Source organism: Ornithorhynchus anatinus, chromosome 3 (genome assembly GCF_004115215.2).
Source record: "Ornithorhynchus anatinus isolate Pmale09 chromosome 3, mOrnAna1.pri.v4, whole genome shotgun sequence".
Lineage (NCBI taxonomy): Eukaryota > Metazoa > Chordata > Mammalia > Monotremata > Ornithorhynchidae > Ornithorhynchus > Ornithorhynchus anatinus.
This window is the reverse complement of record NC_041730.1, coordinates 29,162,604-29,186,971: the sequence shown is the minus strand read 5'-3', so window position 1 is coordinate 29,186,971 and position 24,368 is coordinate 29,162,604. Positions and strand designations below refer to the sequence as shown.

General features: G+C 44.6%; 1 protein-coding gene across 3 annotated transcripts in view; it reads left to right on the top strand.

The window, feature by feature from the left end:
* The first annotated feature begins 1,186 nt into the window (after positions 1-1,186).
* PRR5L (proline rich 5 like) overlaps positions 1,187-24,368 on the top strand; it is a 75,361-nt gene continuing 52,179 nt past the window's right edge. Inside the window, exon 1 of one of the 3 annotated variants that reach the window (XM_029061139.2) lies at positions 1,187-1,365. The gene's annotated coding sequence lies outside the window, so the exon portion shown is untranslated. Of the gene's footprint in view, positions 1,366-1,869; positions 2,357-24,368 lie in introns of those variants that run through there. The other 2 variants (XM_029061138.2, XM_007658799.3) reach the window with 2 other exon arrangements.

The following is a 24,368-nucleotide window of genomic DNA, read 5'->3' as shown; positions in this document are numbered from 1 at the left end:
ACGCAACAAATTTTATCGTCCCCAATACCGTACCCTATCATAGCAGGTAGTTAAGGATCGGGGGAATGACTACCTTCTTCAATTAGCAACTTCTCCATTGACAATCCAATGAGAACAGTAAAGAACTGGTTTAAATGTTGAAGGTGTTTTTTCCCAAAAGGTCTGTTTTCATGCAGTGCCTAGTGTTATATTTATTACATAATTATGGCTTGTTTATAACTAGGGCAGAGTTATCATTGGTGACAGCACTAGCTTTTATGACTAAGACTCAGCAGTCTTGAGAAAGAGTGTGGTCTAAACAGTGCCCCAGACTTGGAGACACAGTGTTCATATCTGTCTCACACTGAGTCAGGAAAGGGGCCTTAGGCAAGTCTCATCAGTTCTTTTGGGTTCCGATTTCTCCATCTGGAGGAAGGGGATACAGTAGTGTGAATTGCCATTCAAAAGGCCGCCATGATGAGATAGGTCTTTCAAGTGCCTTTGACTTGGGCGGGGAGAGAGTGCAAATTATAACCTATCAAAATAGATTGTAATTCACTGGCTCTCATTTATATCTCTGAGGGCAGGATTCATTCATTCAATCATAGTTATTGAGTATTTACTCTGTGCAGGGGTTCGGGGAGTACAATATAACAGTCAACAGACACACTCCCCACCCACAGCCAGCTTGCAGTCTAGAGGATGAACCGGGCAGCTGTTCCAGGAGCAGGCCTGGAGAGAATTCAGAATGAGGTCGAGGTCCAACTCCTTGGGTGATTTTTCAGAAAGCAATATATAAAGGGAGCACAGATGGAAAACTTTCCTTGGGGGCGACAGATAACCATTATCCTATGCTGAGGAGGAAACTCCCTCGTCCTTTGGCCAAATCAATCGACCGATCCCTCCTATTTAAAATGGTGATACTTTATTAAAAGCACTTCTAACCGGGCAGTTCCCATCAGGGTTTCAGCTGTAACAAATGCGTTAGAACATAGTTATACATTCCGATTCAGAGTAATGTAATCGACGCCTCCTGGGTTCTGAAAATTCTAATGTTTACTCATAATGGTACTGTTTGGAAAGTTACAGAGACTGAAAACAACATTAAATAACCACCAACATTGGCAGTAAAAAGAAAGGCATTCTGCCTTTTTACAAATGTCACTGTGGTTTGTCATTATTTTTTTGGACTCTCGATCAAAGTGCGAGGGTGATGTGTAAGCAGCAGTAGCATTTTTTGAAGTGTTTCCTGCAAAATACAGGCTGAACAGAATATTGATACAAAGCTCACCAGTGACTTCTGCAGAAAAGAAACCAGTTCCAATGACACTTTGGGTTGGTCCGTGTTTTTCTCGGAGTCTGCCGTTTCCCAGTTGAACAGTAAAGGTGAGTTGAAGTCGGTCTGGAAAACTGGAAGAGAAACTTCCCTCGATTTCATTCTTGCACTAACAATTTTTTTTTCCGATTCGAGAGGTGGAGCCCTCCTCCCCACCGCTCCGTCCTTAAAGGACACGAGCTGGCTTTTCTTATCTTCCAGATACCCTGATGAGACGTTTATAACCCACAGGCTGTTAGGTGAAATGACTATAGGGCTTTTCTCTTAGCTCAACGCACTGCTCTGGGAGGAGAGACCCAGCCGGAGTGTGTCACTCCTGACTCCGAGACCTTTAGGGTGGCATTCATTCAGTTGTATTTATTGAGCGCTTACTGTGTGCGGAGCACCGTACTAAGCGCTTGGGAAGTGCAATTGTGCAATTCGGTAACAGAGACCCTCCCTGCCCACAACGGGCTCGCACTGTTGGGGTGCATTTCCCCCTCCCCCCCCCCGCACCTCCTGATTCTCCCCTCCGGGATCCCGGCTTCCCTCGTCTCCCTTTTAAGATGGGATTGTTCTGGGGCCGCTCCTTGGTTTAGGTGGGCGGGAGAATGGAGCCGGGAGCCTCAGCATCCTCTCCGGCTTTGCAAGTCGGAGACCTCCAGCTTCCTGAAATTGTTGAATTGGATCTGAGTGCGTGACTGTGTGTATGGTGTGTGTCTGTGTGTTTTCCACCCCTTAAGGGGGTTGAGGGTGAGAGAGGCTGCGGGGAGAGGTCCTGCCGCGTTTGCACACACACAGCCGCAGCCGGAGGAGGAGGCAGCGAGATTACAGAGGGGAAAACTGGTCGGCGGCTGCGAGCCCCCGGGCACTTTTACTTCTCGGCAGGAGGAAGAGGAGCCCGGACGGCAGCCCTGCCCCGGGGAGTGGGGGTCGTCTCTGTCTGGGCCTGGGTGGGGGGCGAGCTCCCCTCGCACCCTCCTCTCTCTTTCTCTCTCCCTCTTCCCTCTTTCTTTCACTCCCTCCCGGGAGGAGAAGCGGTCGAGCAGCTTGGAAACCAAGGTGAGTGAAGCCCCCGAGGGGGCGGCTACCCCGCACCCAGGGGCTGCTTTGTGCGGGAGGGAGGGAGCACGTGCGGGGAGCAGGCCCTCGCCTCTTTATTCCCCGAAGAGATGTCGCCGGGACGGGGGGAAGGACCGGCTGCCAGCGGGACGGTTTCCATCGGGAAGACCCCCGCCCCTGGACAGAGGAGAGGGGACTGGGGGGGGGGGGGAGGGGGGCGGCGTGCGGCTCTGTGGGTGGGTGGGTGGGAGAGGGGTTGGGGTCCACTGCGGAGGGGCAGGGAGCTACAGCTACCAAGAGGCGCCCCTCTTTCTTCGTCTAACAGATCAATACTAGTGACCTCCCCCTCTTTCGGGAGGGGACAGGGAAGGGGCAGCGCCCAATGTCGTCCACCACCCTGCCCGTCCACACTGGACACACAGAAGGGGTGTGTGTGTGTATATGGGGGGGGGCTGCCCTTTGTCTGCCTCCCTCCCCCTTTTCCTTGCCCGACCCCTCTCTCTCTCGCGCGTGCAGTCCTCCTCCAGCTTTCTTTTTGCGCGAAGCTGGTGTCCCTGGCGGGGGCTGCTGAGCAAAACCAGGACCCCCCCCCCAAAGACCCCCTCCGAGAGGGGACAGGGAAGAACCCCGGCTAACGGATGGACCCTCCCCGGCCCTCCCTCCCACGCAGACCCCCAATCCAACTGTCCGCGCCTCGGCCCCTCCCCTGGACCCCGCCCCCCAATCTCCCACCCCTCATCCCCCCGGGACCCCGGAGTCTCCCGATGCTCCCGAGGGTCTCCACCCCCCTCCCAACTTTGGTGCCCCCCCCCCCCCGGCAGCTCCACGAATCCCCAGTCCCCCAGTCCAGATCTCTCTGCAAAAGGAAACATCATCTCTGCAGCCCACTGGACTTAGGGCGGTAGTTTGGACGATCTTTCTAGGCGAGTCTCGGGCAGGAACGTTATAAAACCGGGATAACGATGGGATTTCTTCCCCCCTCTTTCCCCCGACCTCCCTCCTCTCAGCTCCCAATCATATGACGCCTTCCGTTCGTGGCTCTGCCCTTAGCCTCCTTTTTGTTTGTCAGCATAAGTCCCGAGCTTATTTATAGATCACGATGCAATCCTGCGGTGTGGAAGGTTTCAATTACATTGAGCCCCCCTTCCCCCCCCCCCCCCCCATATGACTAAACACACAGTATCTCTCTTGGTAAATGTCTTGTCTGCTTCAGGGTGAGATTCCCATGGAAAGTCCTGCATTAACAAAACGGGATCTGGAATTCATCCCGGGCTGAGTAAGAGCCCATGAGTCAAAGTTATGTAGCTTGGAAGTTGCCCATTCCGGGCCTCACACGGGTGTCAGGGCTGGTGGAGAGTCCTACCTGACTTCCTGGACTAAGAGGGTTAGGTAGGGTAATAGTGAGTCATTGTACTTGCATAAGTACTGTAGTGCGGTCTCATGGAAAGAGCATGGGCTCGGAGTCAGGAGACTTGGGTTCCAGTGCCAGCTTTGCCACTGGTTTAATGTGTGAACTTGGGCAAATCGTTTAAGCTCCCTTGGTCTCAGTTTCATCTGTGAAATGGGGAGAAGATTGAGTCCCCTGTGGCATAGAGACTGCATTGGTTCTGCTTATTTTGTATCCACCCCAGTGCTTGGCACAGAGCGGCAATGATGATGGTGGTACTTGAGCACTTACTATGTGCTAAACACCGCGGTAGATATAATACAGTCCTTGTCTCATACTGGTTGGCTCAAGGTATAAGAGGGAGGTATTGAATCTCCCTTTTACAGATGAGGAAACTGAGGGACAGAGAGGTCAAGTGACTTGTCCAAGGACACACAGCGGTCAAGTGGGAAAGCCAGATGTAGAATTCAGATCTCCCGACTTCCAGGCCGATGGTCTTTCCACTTCATAAATGCTATCTTTATCACCAGTTACACGCGTTTATTGGTTCTTGTGGGCTACCGGGATTTTGTAGCCCCAGGGAAGGGGAAATATGGATTTAAGAGCTTGAACTGAGTTCTTCATTCCCCTGCAGTTCTTCACTGCAGTTCTTCACTCCCCAGCCTGAGGATGCTCAAAACGGAATGAAGATGGATGCTGTAGGTCTTTCTATTTCAGTGTGATCCTTTGTGCCCCGTCAGAGGCTAAGCTGTGGCAAGGCCAAAGGCAGATTGAAAAACCATTAGCGAATAGGAATGGGAGAGAAGGAAGGAGGATACTCATGGGTCTACCAGCTTGCATCCATCCTCTGTTCTTGCCTTTTCTCTCTAGATGCCAAAGTGCACACCTATTTCCTTGCCAGTATTCTGCATAGTTAGTGGGAACAGGGCTAGCTTTTGAGGATTAATCAGGTCAAGAGGGTCACATGAGGTAGTAAGGCCACCAACAGAGGATCACTCTCCCAATCTTCAAAGCCCTACTGTAATCATATCTCTACAGGAAGCCTGCCCTGACTAATCTCTTATCTCTCCATCCTAGCCTCACCCCATCTGGTTCATGTATGCATTTAATCCATACCACCGAACCACTTTGATACCCACCCCAATAAAATTTACGTACATATCTTTATATTGTGTTGCTTCCTCCTACATACTATTTTAAGGTCTTGGGACAGGGTCACCCATTCGATATACTGTCCCAAATGCTTAATGCAATGCGTGGTAAATGCTGAATAAATACTAAGTGGCTAAAACCAACTAGTAGCCACGTCTTCTGGGCAGGGAGCTTCAAAGCGTATGTACTTAGAGCTGCACTTTCACTTAAAAAGATCCTCAAGTTACTTGAGCAACAGTTTTTTTTTTCCTATTCCTGGTTTATGGCTGGGTCTCCTTGGGGAAAGGAAAGAATTGAGGCAATTATCTCCATAATCCAGGCCAAGAGCAAATACCTAGAATTGGTTAGTGCCTCAATTCTATCTTTGAGCTCTTCTAAAAGAGAGGTGTATGTTTAAATAAATGTTCCTTGACCTTCTTTACTTTTCGGTTAGTGACAGGGACTGCTCTTCTTTAGATTGCTCATCTTTTTTTTCTAATGGTGTTTTAAGTGCTATGCGCCAAGCACTTTACTAAGCACCGAGGTAGATAGATGATAATTAGGTTGGACACAGTCCAAGTCCCATGTGAAACTCACAATATTAATCCCCTTACAGATGAGGTAACTGAGGCATAGAGAAATTAAGTGACTTGCCCAAGGTCACACAGCAGACAAATGGCAGAGCTGGGATTAGAACCCAGGTCCTTCCAATTCCCAGGTCCATGCTCTGTCCATTAGGCTATGCTACTTCCATACGTATATCTCTTTGGGCATAAAGGCTTTTCCCATCCAGAATCTTCCAGAAACTGCAGAAATTCTGTCACTCTGGTAAATTAGGTTCACTAACTAAAATGTAACCCACTCTGGGTGGAGAGCCATCAATATTACCAGCGCAAAGCAACAGGAAAGGGTATGACCTTAGAGACGTCAGGAGGAGTATAATTATTTTATTATAAACGTGGGCTAAGGGAAACTTCCTATCACTGATTTGGTGAAGGTCCCTTTTTGTGGCTTTTCAAAATTTTCTTTCCCTGTCCTCATCTAGCATCTCTGAATTTATTTTTCTCATTTCATCCTTGCTACCTTTTAACCTTCTTTTAGCATGGTGTTGGGTATCCTTAAGGGTGATAGTAAAAATATTTCTGGAGAGAAGTCTTTTCCAGTAGTAGTAATAATAATAATAATAATGATAATGGTATTTGTTAAGCGGTTACTATGTGCCAAGCACTGTTCTAAGCTACGTTTATACTTAGGCAGATCTGAAAGACCAGTAAAGTGATGGACAGCCTTTTAAGTAATAATAATAATAGCAATAAATGACTCCCCCATGACGCCCCCAATAAAAACAATAAGAACTTTAATTTCTAGATAATTTATTGTTCCAATATGCTTTCTCATTAGCTTATGTCATTTTCACAACAATCCTATGAGGTGAAAAAAGGCAGATATTATTATCCCCATTTTTCAGATCAGAATATGGGTCCAACGGAGATTAAATGAATTGCCCATGGACCCAAGAAAAACCAGTGGCAGAGCTGGGCCTGGAACCTGGGACCCCCTGACTCTACTCTTTGGCTTGTGCCTTTTTCATTAAGTTACACTCCCTCCTCAAACCACCTCCGGCCACCAAGGTTTTACTGGCTCTTTCACACTTACCAACATCAAAGACATGATGGCAAAACCCGTCCGGAGCCTACAGTACAATAATGCTTATTTTATATTTTCAGTATTTTTTGCAGTGGCTCAGAATTGAATGATTCCCATTTTTATTACAGTTTTTACTTGTTCAATGAAAGAATGACGACAAAAAAACCCCACCCTGGATTCATTTCTAAAGGTCTGTGCTTATTTGGTGGCTCAGAATACCAAAAGAAACAGGGTGGGGGAGACCGGGAGTTATTATTATTATTATTATTTTTTAAGGTGGGTTCTTTCTGTCTGAATCAATTGATAATACTATTTATTAGGACCCTCTAATGTGCAAATCCATGGACTGAGTGCTGGGGAGAGCACATAGACATTAATTAAGTCATCATGGCCAGTAAGAGACTCACAGCCTAATGGGAGTCTGTAGACATATGGAATAAAAACAGTGGGTCCTATCAAATCAGAAACAACAACATTCAAAAGTTCATTATGGCCTGGAGTAAATGAGCATTGTCACGCAGATACCTCATCACTTCAGTTAGGCCAACCGACCACAGGTTTGCGGCATTCAAAATGTTGAGACTGTCAAATTTGTTTCCGCCTCCCACAAAATGATCACACGGGACATAGATTTGAAATACTGGCTTTTTTTTTCTCATCACAGCCACCAATTTCAGAGTCTTTTATAATCATCCCCTTTTGGAGACTGGGGAAATGCCCATTTCTTGTTACCCAGTGCACGTGCATGTGGAATGAATGCATGTGTATGTTTAGGACAAGTCTTAAAATAGTCTCTTATTATATCTATAAACCTAACTCTAATGAACTAGGGGTGTGAACACCTTAAGATTTTGATTCTTCCTCTCTTCTCAATTGAGTATTCCATTCCTTTTAATACCAAGGAGAGTTATGCTTTTTGGTAGTCAGTTTAATTAAAGGTTTGTGGGAGTCTTTAATATCTTATCACAGCTATGTAACTTGACTTTTTTAGGTATGTGAGTTTCTCTTTGCTCTTGTTGTTCAGTTTACCTTCTCTATGTGTGTAGTATTTGTTTTGTGAAGAGGACAGAAAAAATTCACACTGATTTTCCCAGTGCTGTGGCCTTTTCATAATGCAAACCTTCAGTTCATGAACATCCAGTTTGCAGTCCTTGTGGATAGAAGTCTGTTCTTCCAAATTCTTCGATGTGGGAAAGTGGCAAAATCCTTTGAAGAAATGTTTTCTACAGTGTGGTCCTGGGCCCCTCAGTGGTTCCCCTATGGTTTGTAAAGCTGCTGGGGAGCGGGAGAAATCAAGGACTGAGTTGGAGGGACAAGCAGAGAATGGAGAGGTTCCTCTGGAGAGTTCTGGAAATTTGTCCTTAGGGGAAAGGAAGGAGAGTAGTTCATGAAGTGATGTGGGCTTGCAGGGGAGGAAACAACTATGTCAAACTCCTGAATTTTTTGAACGAAAGAGTTTCAAAGTGCTTAAACAATATCAATTTAATGAGTGGAATTCCTCTCCTTTATTCATTCATTTACTGGCATAGTAAGCAACAATAGGTTGGGTATGTATGGGTCTAGCCTCGGTGTGCTTAAATTCATATAAATGAACAGTTGGCATACTCATTCATTTTAATTGGACTTAGTCCATTGAGATAATGTGCCACCTAATCTGTATTTTTATATTCTTTTCATACACTCTGCCAGTATATGGTCCATGGAGCTCAATTCTTGAATTTCTGTGGTTCGTTTAATGAAAAAAATTCAAAGGTTTGTGATGATCTAAATTGAATTAAGTCCTGCCTAACAGTGTTTAAAGAAATCTTGCTTGCTCTCTAATTGCCATCAACTTGGATTTAAATTTAAGCTGACTTTTTCCCCCATTGATGCAAATGGTAAGTGTGTATTAATCAGATGAGGGCTCCCCTCCCCCCGCCCCACCACTTCAAATCCTGACTTTGCGTAGTAGGATAATGAATGGTATCATTATAAACTTGTCTCATTTAAAAAATAACTTCACCTAATTTGCCTGTCCCTGCCTGTTCTAGGAAACTAAATCTCAATGTAATTCTATCTGACAAACTCAAAGGCAATTTTGAATTTGGAGCGGATGGTGCATATTTCCATGATAGGGTTTGTGATTCACTATGTCTCATAAGGGGGAGCACTTAAGGTGAGTGGGTACCTTTGCTGGTTTTTGAGTTCTGAGACTGGATTTTGTTGTTCTCAAAGAAAGACAGGCAATACCTCTCTCCTTTGAAGTAAATCAGAGAGGTTAGCATATACAGGTCTGACACAAGCCTCTATTTTGTTTAAGAAATGGCAGCAGGAAAGCCCACCTACGAAGCCTGGTCTAGAGGTCAACTTTTCAACCCAGGATCTGATTGAATTTAATTGTACCTTTAATTTAAGTTTGCTCTATTATTATCCTTCATACCCTACCACCAAAACTTTCGCAAACTTCCTCTCCCATAGCCCTCTCTTTTGTTCACATTAATGGCACTCAGATATTGGGAAGCAGCATGGCCTAAAAAAATGGCATTAGTAAAGTGCCAGGCACTGTTTTAGTTACTGGTATAGGTACAAGTTAATCAGGTTGGACACAGTCCATGTCCCAAGTGGGGCTTGCAATTTTAATCCCCATTTTACAGATGAGGTAATTGAGGCACAGAGAAGGTAAGTGACTTAACCAAGATGACGCAGAAGACAAGGGCAGGGCCAGTATAAGAACCCAGGTCCTTCTGACTCCTAGGCCCAAGCTCTATCCATTAGGCCAGGCTGCTTTCTGTTGTGGGCAGGGAACATGTCTACCAACTCTGTTATATTGTACTCTCCCAAATGCTTAGTACAGTGCTCTGCATATAATAAGCACTCAATAAATATGATTGATTGATTGAAAGACAGAGTACTCATCCAAATTCTTAGTACAGTGCTCTGCATACAATAAATTAATGGTAAGTAATATTGATTCTAATTCTGGCCTTGCCACTTGCTGGCTATATGTCTTGGATAAATTACTTAACTCCTCTGTGCCTCAGGTACCTCATCTATAAAGTGGGGATTAAATACCTGTTAATCAGTGCATTTGTAAGGTGTGTGAGTTTACATGGCTAGGGCCCCAGAATCTGAAGGGTGGGGAGGGAAGGGAGCAATTATACTTCAACTTTGAAGATCACTTTGAGAAGCAGCATGTCCTAGTGGTTAGAGCACGGTTTTGGCAGTCAGAGGGTCAAGGGTTCTAATACAGCTTTATCACTTATCTGCTGTGACCTTGGGGAGTGAGACTGTGAGTCCCACTTGAGACACGGACTGTGTCCATTTCGATTTGCTTATATACACCCCAGGACTTAGTACAGTGCCTGGCACATAGTAATAGTAATAGTTATCATTATTATTATTTCACCATACACACTATTACTATTATTTCACCATACACACTAGGTGTAACTATTTCCAGCAACCCAGTGGAAGCAAAAGAGAAGCAACTTAGTTTAATGGATAGAGCCTGGGCTTGAGCACCAGAAGACCTGGTTTCTAATCCTCGCTTCAGTCCTTATCTGCTGTGTAACTTTGGGCAAGTCACTTAACTTCTCTGTGCCCCAGTTATCTCATCTCTAAAATGGGTATTAAGACTGTGAGCCCCACGTGGGACATGAAGCGTGTCCAGCCTAATTTGATTTTATCTACCCCCGTGCTCGGTACAGTACCTGGCACGTAATAATCATGTAACAAGTACCGTGAAAAATGGAAGGAAACTTCAGGTACCTCCTTGGGCCTGCTATGAATCAATCAATAGTATTTATTGAGGGCTTATTGTGTGCAGAGCAGTGTCTTAAGCACTTGGGAGAGTGCAATACAGCAGACCTGATAGACATGTTTCCTGCTCACCAGTAGTTTATAGTCTAAATGAGGAGGCAGGCATTAAAATAAATTATGGCAGTGTACTTATAAGCGCTGTGGGGCTGAGGGTGGGGTGAATATAAAATGCTTAAAGCTACAGACCCAAGTGCATAAGTGACAAAAGGGAGAAGGGAGTAGGAGAAATAAGGGCTTAGGGATGGCCTCTTAGAGGGAATATGATTTTGATAGGCTTTGAAGGTGGAGAGAGTGGAGTTCCAGGCCAGAGGCAGAAGGTGGGCAAGGGGTTGATGGCGAAATACATTATATCTAGGTACAGTGAGTAGGTACTTAGAGTGAAGTGAATGGGCAGGGTTGTAGTAGGAAGTTAGAGTGCTAAGCTAGAAGGAGATGAGCTGATTCAGTGCTTTAAAGCCGATGGTGAGAAGTTTCCGTTTGTTGTGGAGGTAGGTAACTATTGGAGGTTTTTGAGAAGAGGGGAGACCAATCGATCAATCAGTGGTATTTAGTGAGCACTTACTATGTGCAGAGCACTAGACTAAGTTCTTGAGAGTGTCTGATATAACAGAATTGGTAGAAATGTTCCCTGTCCACAGGGAGCTTACAGTCTAGAGATGTGAACTGAGTTTTTGTTGTTATTTTAAAGAAAAGTGATCTGGAAAGTAGAGTGAAGTATTGTTTTTTTTGCTGACTGTCTCCCCTTTTAGACTGTGAGCCCATTGTTGGGCAGGGATAATCTCTATCTGTTGCTGAATTGTACATTCCGAGTGCTTAGTACAGTGCTCTGCACACAGTAAGTGCTCAATAAATATGATTGAATGAATGAATGACTAGAGAGGCAGGGAGGTCAGCAAGGAGTCTTATAGGATAGTCAAAGAGGAATAGACAAATGCTTGGATTAACGTAGTAGCAGTTTGTGGGGAGAGGAAAGGGTGGATTTTAGTGCCATTGTGAAGGTAGAATCAACAGGATTATGTGACAGATTGAATTGAGTTGAGGTCAATGCCAAGGTTATTGACTTGTGAGACATAGAAGAGAGTGGTGTTGTCTACAGTGAAGGGAAAGATGGGGAGAACAGGGTTTGGGTGGGAAGAAGAGGCATTCTGTTTTGGACATGTTTAGTTCGTGTCGGTGGAACGTCTGAGTAGAAATGTCCTGAAGGCAGGGGGAGATGTGAGAGTTAAGGAAAGGGGAGAGGTTAGCACTGGAGAGGTATATTTGGAAATCATGCAAATATAAATGGTAGTTGAAGATATGGGAGCAAATGAGTTCTTTGAGGGAGTGGGTGTAGGTGTAGGTGGGTGTAGATGGGGACCCAGAATTGAGCCTTAAGGAACTCCCACCGTTAGAGATTGGGGTTAGCGAGGAGGCCACAAAAGAGACTGAGAAGGAGCAGTCAGAAGATAAGAGGAGAACCAGGGGAGGACAGTGTCAGTAAAGCCAAAGTTAGATAATGTTTCCAGGAGAAGGGGTGGCTCACAGGGTCAAAGGCAGCTGAGAGGTGGATTGGAAGGAGTAGAGGCCGTTGGATTTGGCAAGCAGGAGGTCATTGGTGACCTTAGAGAGGGCAGTTTCCATGAAGTGAAGCCAGATTGGAGGTGGTAGAGAGAATTAGAGGAGAGGAAGTAGAGGCATCAGGTGCAGACAACTTGCTCAAGGAATTTGGAGAGGAATGGTAGAAAGGAGATGGAGCAATAACTGGAGGGAGCCATGGTGTCGAGGGATTTTTTGGGTTTTTTTGGGTGGAGGCAGGGAAGGTCTATATGAGCATTTTTGAAAGCAGTGGGAAAGAACTCATTAGAAAGTGAACTGTTGATGATTGTGGTCAGGGAGGAGGGGAGGGAGGAATCAAGTGTTTTGATAAAGTGCGAAGGGATGGGATCAGAGGCACAGGGGAGGGGATAGATTTTGAGAAGAAATGTCCGTCTCCCCTCTAGACTGTAAGCTCATTATGGGCAGGGAATGTGAGTGCTAATTCTGTTGTAGTGTACTCTCTCAAGTGGTCAGTACAGTACTCTGCACATAGTAAGTGCTCAGTAAATAAGATTGATTGAAATCTTCTCTTGAGATATAATAATAATTATGGCACTTGTTAATCGCTTACCAAGCACTCTTCTAAGTACTATGGTAGGCACAAGTTAATCAGGTTGGATGCAGTCCCTATCCCACAAGGGGCGGTAACTGAGGCTGAGAGAAGTGAAGTGATTTCATTCTTTCAGTCATATTTATTGAGCACTTACTTTGTGCAGAGCACTGTACTAAGTGCTTGGAAAGTACAGGTTGGCAACAAATAGAGACAACAACAGATAGAGACAATCCCTACCCAACAACGGGCTCATAGTCTAGAAGGGGGGGAGAGAGACAACAAAACCAAACAAGTAAACAGGCATCAATATTGTCGATATAAATAAATAGAATTATAGATATGTACTCATCAATAAAATAAATAGAATAATAAATATCTACATATATACACAAGTGCTGTGGGGCAGAGAAGGGCATAGCAGAGGGAGGGAGTAGGGGTGATGGGGAGGGGAGGAGGAGCAGAGGAAAAGGGGGGCTCAGTCTAGGAAGGCCTCCTGGAGGAAGTGGGCTCTGGAGGTGGGCCTCCTGGAGAGTGGCTTTGAAGAGGGGAAGAGAGCTAGTTTGGCAGATGTGAGGAAGGAAGGCATTCCAGGCCAGAAGTAGGACTTGGGCCAGGAGTCGACGGCGGGACAGGCGAGAACGAGGCACAGTGAGGAGGTTAGCAGCCGAGGAGCGGAGTGTGCGGGCTGGGCTGTAAAGGAGAGAAGGTAGGAGAGAAGGTAGGTGAGGTAGGAGGGGGAAGGTGACGGAGAGCTTTGAAACCAATAGTGAGGAGTTTTTGCTTCATGCGAAGGTTGATAGGCAACCACTAGAGATTTTTGAGGAGGGGGGCGGTGGTGTCATGCCCAGATTGTTTCTGTAGAAAGATAATCCAGGCAGCAGAGTGAAGTATACACTGAAGCGGGGAGAGACAGGAGGATGGGAGATTGGATTTGCCCAAGCTCACACAGCAGATAAGTGGCAGAGCTGGGATTAGAACCCAGTTTCTTCTGATTCCAAAGTCTGTGCTCTATCAACTAAGCCATGCTGCTTCTCTGTGCTGGGAAAGAAAGAGTTGAAGAAGCGTCAGGAGGAAGGAGGGACTAGAGAGTGAGCTCCACATGGGACAGAGACTGTGTTAAATATAGGTATTGTGTATCTACCCCAACATTTAGTACAATGCTTGCCACATAAGAAGAGCTTAACAAATAATAATTATGGTATTTGTTAGGTGCTATGTGCCGAGCACTGTTCTAAGCGCTGGGGTAGATACAAGGTAATCAGATTGGCTCACAGTTTTAATCCCTGTTTTACAAATAAAGCAACTGAGACCCAGAGAAGTTAAGCGGCTTGCCCAAGGTCACACAACAGACAAGTGGCAGAGCTGGGATTAGCACCCATGTCCTCTGACTCCCAAGCCCGTGCTCTTTCCACTAAGCCACACTGCTTCCCCATGCAGCTCCATTAATACCACAATTATGATTATTATTATGATTATTATTATTGCATCTTTCCATCATCATCAGTAAATATGAGTGTCCACTTCATACTTGGGCTTGTGATGATTATTTTGGAGGTTCCCAAATGAGACCAACTGATGAGCCTGAGTCTTGATGATGATGATGATGATGATGGTATTTGTTAAGCGCTTACTATGTGCAGAGCACTGTTCTAAGCGCTGGGGTAGATACAGGGTAATCAGTTGTCCCACATGGGGCTCACAGTCTTAATCCCCATTTTACAGATGAGGGAACTGAGGCACAGAGAAGTTAAGTGACTTGCCCACAGTCACACAGCTGACAAGTGGCAGAGCTGGGATTAGAACCCATGACCTCTGACTCCCAAGCCCGGGCTCTTTCCACTGAGCCACGCTGAGTCTTCTGACCCAAGAACCTGCATGGAGGAATTGAGGGTAGTGCTGGTGGCTTGCTCAGTGTGACTCTAACTCTCTTGTTCCTGCCCATATTCTCACAGAGGTATGGAGTGCAAGGAGTAAAGAGGTGGGCAGGGTTGCAGGTTATGGCCGAAATGGTCATAGCAGAGGGCCGATGCAGCGCCGTGGTTCTGTAACCTATTAGGCAGTAAAGGGTTGCTCCTGCAGTTTTCAAGATTTCTGCTAGAAACTATTAATGATTTTTCACTCAGAAAACATCACAATTTACGAGATAAACCTCTGCAAGTATTCCTGTATTTACAGAGCTAGGACTAAAGCTTGATTCCTAAAGCTGCGCTTTCTCCAGCAGATCTCGACCAGGGCTTCTAGAGCCTATACAAGGTGAAGAGTAACCAAGTGCCTAATACACACTGCTCTGCACACAGTTTGTGCTCAGTGAGTACCACTGATTGACTGATAACTCGTTTTGGGCAGGGAATGTACTTGCAGCTAGAGTTCTTCACTCTAAGAATTGTGATTTGGCAATTCCATGGAGCCCCTAATCACCCTGTTTCTCTGTAACCAGTTCTCCCTCTCCCAACCTATTCCCTCCAACTAACAAAGGATTTCCAGGAGTCTAAGTGCTGTAATTGGGATAATCACTAGAATCACTGGGGTTCCCTGAACTAGGAAGGTGATGGCCAACATATTTTGACCAACCGCACCATATATTTACCCTGTATCTTGTGCAATATATTTTGCCCCTTCCCTCCTTAACTACCATCTTCCACTGCTCACTCTCCAATGGTTTCTTCCCCACTGCCTTCAAACATGCCCACATTAGAGAAGCAGCATGGCTCAGTGGCAAGAGCCCGGACTTGGGAGTCAGAGGTCACTGGTTCCAATCCCCACTCTGCCACTTGCCAGCTGTTTGACTTTGGGCAAGTCACTTCACTTCTCTGTGCCTCAGTGACCTCATCTGTAAAATGGGGATTAAAACTGTGAGCCCCACGTGAGACAACCTGATCACCTTGTATCCCCCAGCGCTTAGAACAGTGCTTGGCACATAGTAAGTGCTTAACAAATACCACAATTAATTTTTTTATTTATATCCCCACCCTAAAAAAACAACAACCCTCCCTTGACCCCACAGCCCCCTCCAGTTATCGCCCCATCTCCCTCGTACCTTTCCTCTCCCAACTCCTTGAGGGAGTCATCTACCCTCTCTGCCTCAAATTCCTCTCCTCCAACTTTCTCATGGACCCCCTCCAGTCTGACTTCTAACCCCATCACTCCACTCAAACCACCCTCTCAAAAGTCACCAGTGATCTCCTTCTTGCCAAATCCATTGGCTCCTACTCCATCCTAATCCTCCTCGACCTCTCAGCTGCCTTTGGTACTGTGGACTATCCCCTTCTGGATACGTTTTCCAACCTTGGCTTCACAGACTCTGTTCTCTCATGGTTTTCCTCTTATCTCTCTGTTCTCTCTGTCTCCTTCGCGGGCTCCTCCTCCCATCCCCTAACTTTAGGGTTCCCTCAAGGTTCAGTTCTTGGTCCCCTTCTATTCTCCATCTACACTCACTCCCTTGGAGAACCCATTCGCTCCCACAGCTTCAACTACCATCTCTGTGTGGATGACACCCAAGTCTACATCTCCCCTGTTCTCTCTCCATCTCTCCAGGCTCACATCACCTCCTGCCTTCGGGACATCTCTGCTTAGATGTCTTCCCTCCCAAACCCTGTCCTCTCCCGAACTTTCCGTCCACTGTAGATGGCATAACCATCCTACCCATCTCACAAACCCATAACCTTGGTGTTATCCTAGACTCCGCTCTGTCACTGAATCCACATATCTAATCTGTCACCAAACCTAGTCGGTCTAATCTTCACAACATCATCAAGATCCCCCCTTTCCTCTCCATCCAAATCGCTACCACATTAGAACAATCACTCATCCTATCCCGCCTAGATTACTGTATCAACCTCCTTTCTAACTTACCAACCTCCTGCCTCTCCCCAATTCAGTCCATACTTCACTCTACTGCCCAGATTATCTTTCTACAGAAACATTCAGGGCATGTCTCCCCCCTCCTCAAAAATCTCCAGTGGCCATATTAAACAAAAACACCTCACTATTGGCTTTAAAATTCTCTATTACCTTGTCCTCTTCATCCTCACCTCCCTTCTCTCCTTCTACATCCCAGCCCACAAATTCTGCTCCTTTGGTGCTAGCCTTCTCACTGTGCCTCAATCTCACCTTTCTCGCCACCGACCCCTGGCTCTTGTCCTTCCTCTGGCCCGGGACTCCCTCACTCCTCAAATCTGCCAGACAATCACTCTCCTCCCTCCTTCAAAGCCCTACTGAAGGTGCACCTCCTCCAGGAGGCCTTCCCAGACTAAACCCCACTTTTACTCAGCTCCCACTCCCTTCCACATCACCCTGACTCATTCCCTTTGCTCTTCACCCCCTCCCCGCCTCACAGCACTTATGTATATATGTATATACAATTCTATTTATTTATATTGATGCCTGTTTACTTGTATTGATGTCTGTCTCCCCCCATCTAGACTGTGAGCCTGTTGTGGACAGGGATTGCTTCTCTTTATTTGCTGTATTGTACTTTCCAAGTACTTAGTACAATGCTCTGCACACAGTAAGTGCTCAATAAATCTGAATGAATGAATGAATGAATAAATATTTCATTTCTGTCTCAGCCTTCCCCTCTGCATAGATGGGACTAATGGAATCCTTCAATTCCTCCCCTGTCATTGCTGTATATACCCTGTCCTGGTAGAGATTTCGTTGTTGTTCATCTTTCTCATCTCTTGCCTCCCACCTCTAAATGAAAAAAAAAATCTGCCTGTTTTTGGAGTGGGTGAGGGTGACTCATTTTTAATATAAATATTCATCATATATTTTTCCACATTAATTGGTGATTTTTCAGAAAAAAATACCTTCGGTTTTTCTCCTACACAGATCGGAAATGCTGTAATTTCTCACATAAAGGTTTCTTATACGTGACTGCCATATGCTTCCCTGTTGCTCAGTTTCCTCATCTGTAAAATGGGGATTATTACCTTTTCTCCCTCCCCCTTAGTCTATGATATTCAGGAACTTTGCCTGATATTGTTGTATTGTATTTATCCCATTGCTTAGCACATATTTTTAAATTATGTATTATACATTATTTATACAAATGGCTTTCTCCCCCGCAAGACTGTAAACTTGTTGTGGGTTGGGAATGTGCCTGCCAACTCTGTTATATTGTACTCTTCCAGGTGTTTAGTGCAGTGCCCTGCACATACTAAATGCTCAATAAATAATAATAATTATGGTACTTGTTAAGGGCTTACTATATGCCAAGTAAGTACTGTCCTAAGTGCTAGGGTAGATACAGTTATTCAGGTTGGATGCAGTTACTGTCCCACTTGGGGCTCAGGCTCTTAATCCCCATTTTACAGATGAGGGAACTGAGGCCCAGAGAAGTTAAGTGACTTGCCCAAGATCAAACAGCAGACAAGTGGCAAAGCTGGGATTAGAACCCAGGTCCTTCTGATTCCCAGGCCCATTCTATACCCACTAAGCCATAATGCTTCTCTTGAATGCCGCTGATTGATTGATTGATTGATTGGTGTGCTTAACAATAACCAAGATTATTATTACTATCTAGTCTTTAGCTTTGCTGCCTGGTTGGCAGGACAGCATTACTGGGCAGTGTACTTTCCTCCAGACAGACTAACCTCTGATTTTCACCTAAACACCCATTGTTTGAACTGTGTTCAAAAGTAAAACCTAAAGCATATTTTCTCATAAGTAACAAATGACTCAATAGAAGAGGGATGCTGTATTAAGGATGCATAACTTTGCTTAGACACTTTGATACCGGGGAAGAAGAAAGGGGGAATCTTAATCCCAGTCTTCAATTTGTGTGCTTTTTTTCCTTTCTAAATAAAGAACTCCCCCATTCCACTGGAAACAAATATCTGGGAAGAGTGATTAGGGCTGGGAGTCAGACATCAAGGACTCCATTTATTTAGAATTTACTGTTTACTCGCCTTAGTTCCCCTTGCAGTGAAGAAGTGTGAAGTGAAGCCTATCTCCTGGTGTGGTTTATAAGAATTCTGAGCTGCATGAGGAACTGTGCTGAGCAAATCTGATTGGAATGGTTTAAGTGAAGTCCTGCCTGGAGGAAGGGGGATACTCTAGGTGTCCTCTTCCTCTGTTAGTTAATCGTATTTATTGAGTACTTACTGTGTGCAGAGCACTGTACTAAGCACTTGGGAGAATACAATATAAAAATATAACAGGCACATTACCTGCCCATAGGGAGCTCACAGTCTAGTTGGGGGAGACTGTTCTTATGATTCTGTGCTGTAGTGTTATTTGGAAGGCTTTTTATATACATATATATATATATATATATATATATATATATGTAAATGGGGTTCCATCTGTTGACAATTCTACTGCAAAGGAATTTGGACTTCAATCAATCAATGGTATTTATTGAGCACTTACTGTATGTCAAGTCGAGCACCGTACTAAGTACTTGGGAGAGAACAATACAGAAGAAGTGACAGACGTGCCTTGCCCATAAGAAGCTCACAGACCCTATAGAGACTTCAGGTCTGAGCTCTTTGCCTTCTTCCTCCTATTGGCTGCTTTGTTAGTAGTGTCGGAAGAGCTGTGTCTCTCTTGCCTGTGAGCTCTTGGTTTCCCACAATTGGAACCTACCCTATGGTTTTCTTGCTCGTAGACGAGGGTTCCTGTAATCCACCCAGCCACAGCCTCCCACCACTATACATTGGATCAATCAATCAATCAGTTGGATTTATTGAGTACTTACAGTGTGAAAAGCACTGGACTAAGTGATTGGGAGAATACAATATAACTGAGTTGGTAGGCATGTTCCCTTGTCCACAAAGAGCTTATGCTGTAGCGGATGTTTCCTTAGAGTGTGCATCAGAGTATGTGCAGCTGTCTCCTTTGGAATTCCTTCTTCTGATACTTCTCTCCCTAGCGGAACTGGAGCTGTTCCTTAGGCTCAGAATGGGTATTTGAGGTTTTACTTTTGCAGACATAGCTCAGATGGGGCTACCCTTGTATCAATCAGTGATATTTGTCTAGTGCTTATTGTGTGCGGGTCACTTGGGTGAGTACAGTACAGTAGAGTTAGTAGACATGATCCTTGCCCATGAGGAACTTACCGTATATATGAGTATTATTTTAATATTGGGTTCTGGGGCCTGCTGTCTTAAAAGTCAGTGTTCATGTCAGCTAAGTGTGAGTCTCAGCTAAGCACTTAAAAAAAAGCTATTTATGGTTAAAGCTGTCTGGAAACAGCCATAGTAGAAAAGTGACTTTAAAAACGACATAAACCAAGGTCTTCTAAAGGACCGTCTGTTAAACCTCCTCCCTCCCTGCCCTCTAGACCTGTGGTTTACATAGTTTCCTTCCGGTAAGAACTAGCAACATGATATTTCCAACAGTTTGGGTGATCACAATCAGATTTACTTATGATGGTAAGGGGGGGTTTATGTGTTATTTGACTTTGACATTGTAATGTGATCTGATTTGTTTGTGCTTTTCTCCATAGAGGATGGGAGGGTGTAATACTAATTAATAACTGTTATATTTGCTAAGTGCTTACTATGTGCCAAGCACAGTAGTAACTACTGGGGTAGATACAAGATAATCAGATCGGACACAGTCCCTATCCTATATGAGACTCACAGTCTAGAGCAGGAGGGAGAACAGGTATTTAATCTCTGTTTGCAGATGAGGAAACTGATGCACAGAGAAGTTAAGTGACTGGCCCACAACAGATAGATGTAGAATTAACAGTGCTAAGATAACTACAAATGATTAAGCAGCAAGTTGTTAGGTGTAGCATAAGAAAGCTGGTTTTCTAGGTATATTTGAAAGATAATATCTTTAATAATAAAGATACTGTTAAAATGGATTAAACTGTTGGAGGTGGCAGAATTTTGTGGAGGTCTTGTGAAAGTTGTATCTGCAAATGAAGGAAGGGATTCAACTTTTTCTATTGTCTTTTTCTTTAAGTGGTATTTGTTAAGTGCTTCCTATGTGCCAGACACTAAGTGCTGAGGTGGCTACAGGTTAGTTAGGTTGCACACAGCCCATGTCCCACAAGGAGCTCACAGTCTTAATCCCCATTTAACAGGGGTAACTGAGGCACTGAGAAGTTAAACGACTTGCCCAAGTTCATTAATTCAATCATATTTATTGAGCACTTATTGTGTGCAGAGCACTGTACTAGGTGCTTGGAAAGTATAATGTGGCAAGAGATAGAGACAGTCCCCACGCAACAGCAGGAGAAGACCAGTGGCAGAGCTAGGAGTAGAACTTTGGTCCCTCTAACTCCCAGGCCCATGCTCTGTTCACTAGGCCATGCTGCTTCTCACTGACAGTTTTGCCTGTCGGTGTCCATTTCTGGAGAAAATGCCCAATGGTCCTGATTCTGAGAGGAGTTGGCTCTTCCTCTCTTTGTGATCTGCTGATACTCAGTAATAATGATAATAATAATAATGGTATTTGTTAAGCTATAGTATGTGCCAGGCACTGTTCTAAGCACCGGGGTAGATACAAGATAATCAGGTTGGACATAATCTCTGTCCTGCACAGGTTCACAGTCTTAATTCCCATTTTACAGATGAGGTAACTGAGATATAATGGAATTAAGTGATTTGCCTCAGGTCACACTACAGGCAAGTGGCAGAGATGGGATTAGAACCCAGCTCCTTCTGACTTCCAGGCCCATACTCTCTCCATTGGGCCACACTACCTGTCTCTCAGTAGTGCCTGAGTATTTGTCCAGTGTCTATCCCTGCCTTTTTGCTTCCAGTCCCCACTCTGGCAATCTCCAACAGTCGTTAGAATGAAGAGCCTTCCTTGTTAGAGGAAGCAGGACCAGGTGGCAGAGCTGGTGAAATAGTTCTTGCAAACCATTGGCAAGAGCCTAATTCAGTGTTCCACATGTACAGGACAGCATTCACTGAATGTTGGTGATTGGCAAACTGAGCAACTTGAAACCTTGTCACAAGCATCAGATTGTACACAAGTCAAGTAGACCAATCTAGGCTACACCAGAAGTCCTTCTGACCAAAGCCCCGAGTGGCAAAGAGAGAGGTCATCCTTCCGAGAGAATGACATCATCTGTAGCTCATGGGCCATCCGTTTGATTTTACAGTACTGTGGTGAAGTCTTTCCTCACCAGAGACCAGGGGCTGTTTTGGGGGTGATTTCTCAGTCAGTCAGGAAATGTCCTTCCAAATCTGCCCAGAGGCACAGGTGATTCTTTTAAATGCTTACTATGTGTCAAACACTGTTCTAAGCACTGGGGTAGATCCAAGTCAGTGAGGTTAGACACAGTCCCTGACCTGCATGGGGCTTCACAGTCTTAGGTAGAAGGGAGAACAAGTATTTAATCCCCATTTTACAGCATATGAAACTGAGGCATAGAGAAATTAAATGATTTTCCCAAGGTCACACAGAAGCAATTGGCAGAGCCGGCATTGGAACCCAGGTCATTTGACTCCCAAGCTCCGTGCTCTTTTTACTAGGCAATGCTGCTGCTTATTCCTTGGTGATGCAGCCCTGCCCTTTGAAACAATTGCCTATTCCTGCCATTTTCTGGCTTTGGTCTAGTTGAGAGAAAGGCAACTTAATACATTTTGGTGGTTGTTTGTTTTTCATTTCTTGCTTCAGCAAGAAAAATAATACTTCCTTGTTCCTTACTAAGCCACTCGGAGTAGCATACTCAGATAACTTACGAAATGTGCAAGGGCACAGTCATGTTTGTTTATGCTGAGGTCTCAGAGGTGTTCTTTTTGTGGCTACAGACTGCACTCCTTATCCCTTCCAGCATCTCACGATGTCCCAAGTGGAGCTGGATGATTCTAATATTCAGAAATAGGCTTCTGGCTGATCCCCGGTAACTGTCCTGCCTTTAAGGGCCAAATCTCACTGAAGCTAAGTTGAATCAACCGTTTTTTTTTAATGGTATTTGTTAAGTGCTTTCCGTAGATACAAGATAACCAGAACTCCCAGGCCCATGCTCTATCCATAGGCCATGTTGCTTTTCTTTTTCTCTATCTCTCCATCTGTAAAATGGACATAAAGCACCTATCCTTCCATTCTTCACAGGGAATGAAACAGAGGCAGAGTGATCTGGTAGAAAGTGGTTGGATCTGGGATTCAGGAGACCTGGGTTCTAACCCCAGCTCTGCCACAAGCCTACCATGCGATCTTGGGCATGTTCCTTAATTTCTTGGGTCTTCATTTCTCTGTGCTACAAAGATGAGGATAACAATACCTTCCTTTACTTACCTTACAAGGATATTGTGAGGACGAAATAAAGTTATTTATAGGAAAACTCTTTGGGAAATAAAAGGTACTATATCTCTTTAAGATATTATAAATAAAAACATTCTTCTATAATTAGAAGTTTTTATAATGATTTCAGAAACAAGAGGGCTATAAATAGATGAGTATGGGTCAAATTTAGGACAAATTGGAAATGAAATAGTGACTTTATGCCACACTCAAATGTGCTGGTGTAATTAAAAAATGCAGAAGTGGTAAGGAAGAGGGATGTAGAGATATAGGATGTCAACAAAACAGAAACCAACAGCTAAGCTGAAGATAGCATATAAAGGCAGAGGCGAAGAGCCATTGTCTTGTCTTTTGCTGTCAAGTTGTCTCTGACCCATAGCAACACCATGGATACGTCTCTCCCAGAACACCTCAACTCCATCTGCAGTCATTCTGGTAGTGTATCCATAAAGTTTTCTTTGTATACTCCAGAAGTGGTTTACCATACAGAAATGGTTTAGCATACAGAAGTGGTTTACCATTGCCTCCTTCCATGCATTTAACTTGAGTATCCACCCTTGACTCTCTCCCATGCTGCTGCTGCCCAGCACAGGTGGGTTTTGACTTGTATCAGATTGCCTTCCATTCGCTAGCCACTGCCCAAGCTAGGAATGGAATGGGATGGCCTCTGCTTGACTCTCCCTCCCATAGGTGAGACTGGTAGAATACTGGAAACTCAAGGTGCAACCCTGAATAGGGTAAAAAGCAATTAGTAGTTGTAATTTTATTTGATGGACTAAACTAGCACTGAGCACAGAGTGTAGTGTGTGTTTGTGTGTACATGTATAGATGTATATATACATGTGTATGTATTTAAATGTGCATGTGTCCTTTAATGCATTTAAAAGTACATATTTGTGTGTGTATGTATGTATATGCATTTAAAATAAATTTGTATGTATTTTTAATGTATTAAAAAGACAATATATAGAATTCGGATTAGTGTACTTTTTCCCAGCATTTAGTACAGTGCTTTGCACACAGTAGGAACTTGTTAAATTATTCTACTACTACTCATTCATTCATTCATTCAGTCATATTTGTTTAGCACTTACTGTGTGCAGAGCACTGTACTAAGAACTTGGGAGAGTACAGTACAACAATAAACAGACACATTCCCTTCCCACATGAGCTACCAGTCTATGGGAGGGAAGAAAAGCATCAATACAAATGAATAAAAATACAGATTTGCACATAAATTCTGTGGGTGTGGGAGGAGGGAAGAGCACAGAGAGCAAGTCAGGGTGATGCAGAAGGGAGTGGAAATTGAGGAAAGGTGAAGCTTAGTCTGGGAAGTACTCTTGGAGGAGATGTGACTTCAATAAGGCTTTGAAAAGTGGGTTGAGTAATTGTATGTCGGATTTGAGGAGGGAGAGCATTCTAGGCCAGAGATAGGACACAGGCTAGGGGTTAGCAGCGAGATAGGCAAGATCGAGGCAGAGCTGATCCAGGCAGAAGAGTGAAATATGGACTGGAGTGGGGAGAGACAGGAGACTCCCCACTCCAGTCCATATTTCACTCTTCTGCCTGGATCAGTTTTCCATAGAAATGTCCAGGACATGTCACTCCGCTTCTCAAAAAAACTTCTCAAAAGGTCAGCAAGGCGGCTGATACAGTAATACAGGCAGAATAGGTTGAGTGATTGTATTAATATGGTAGCTGTTTGGATAGAG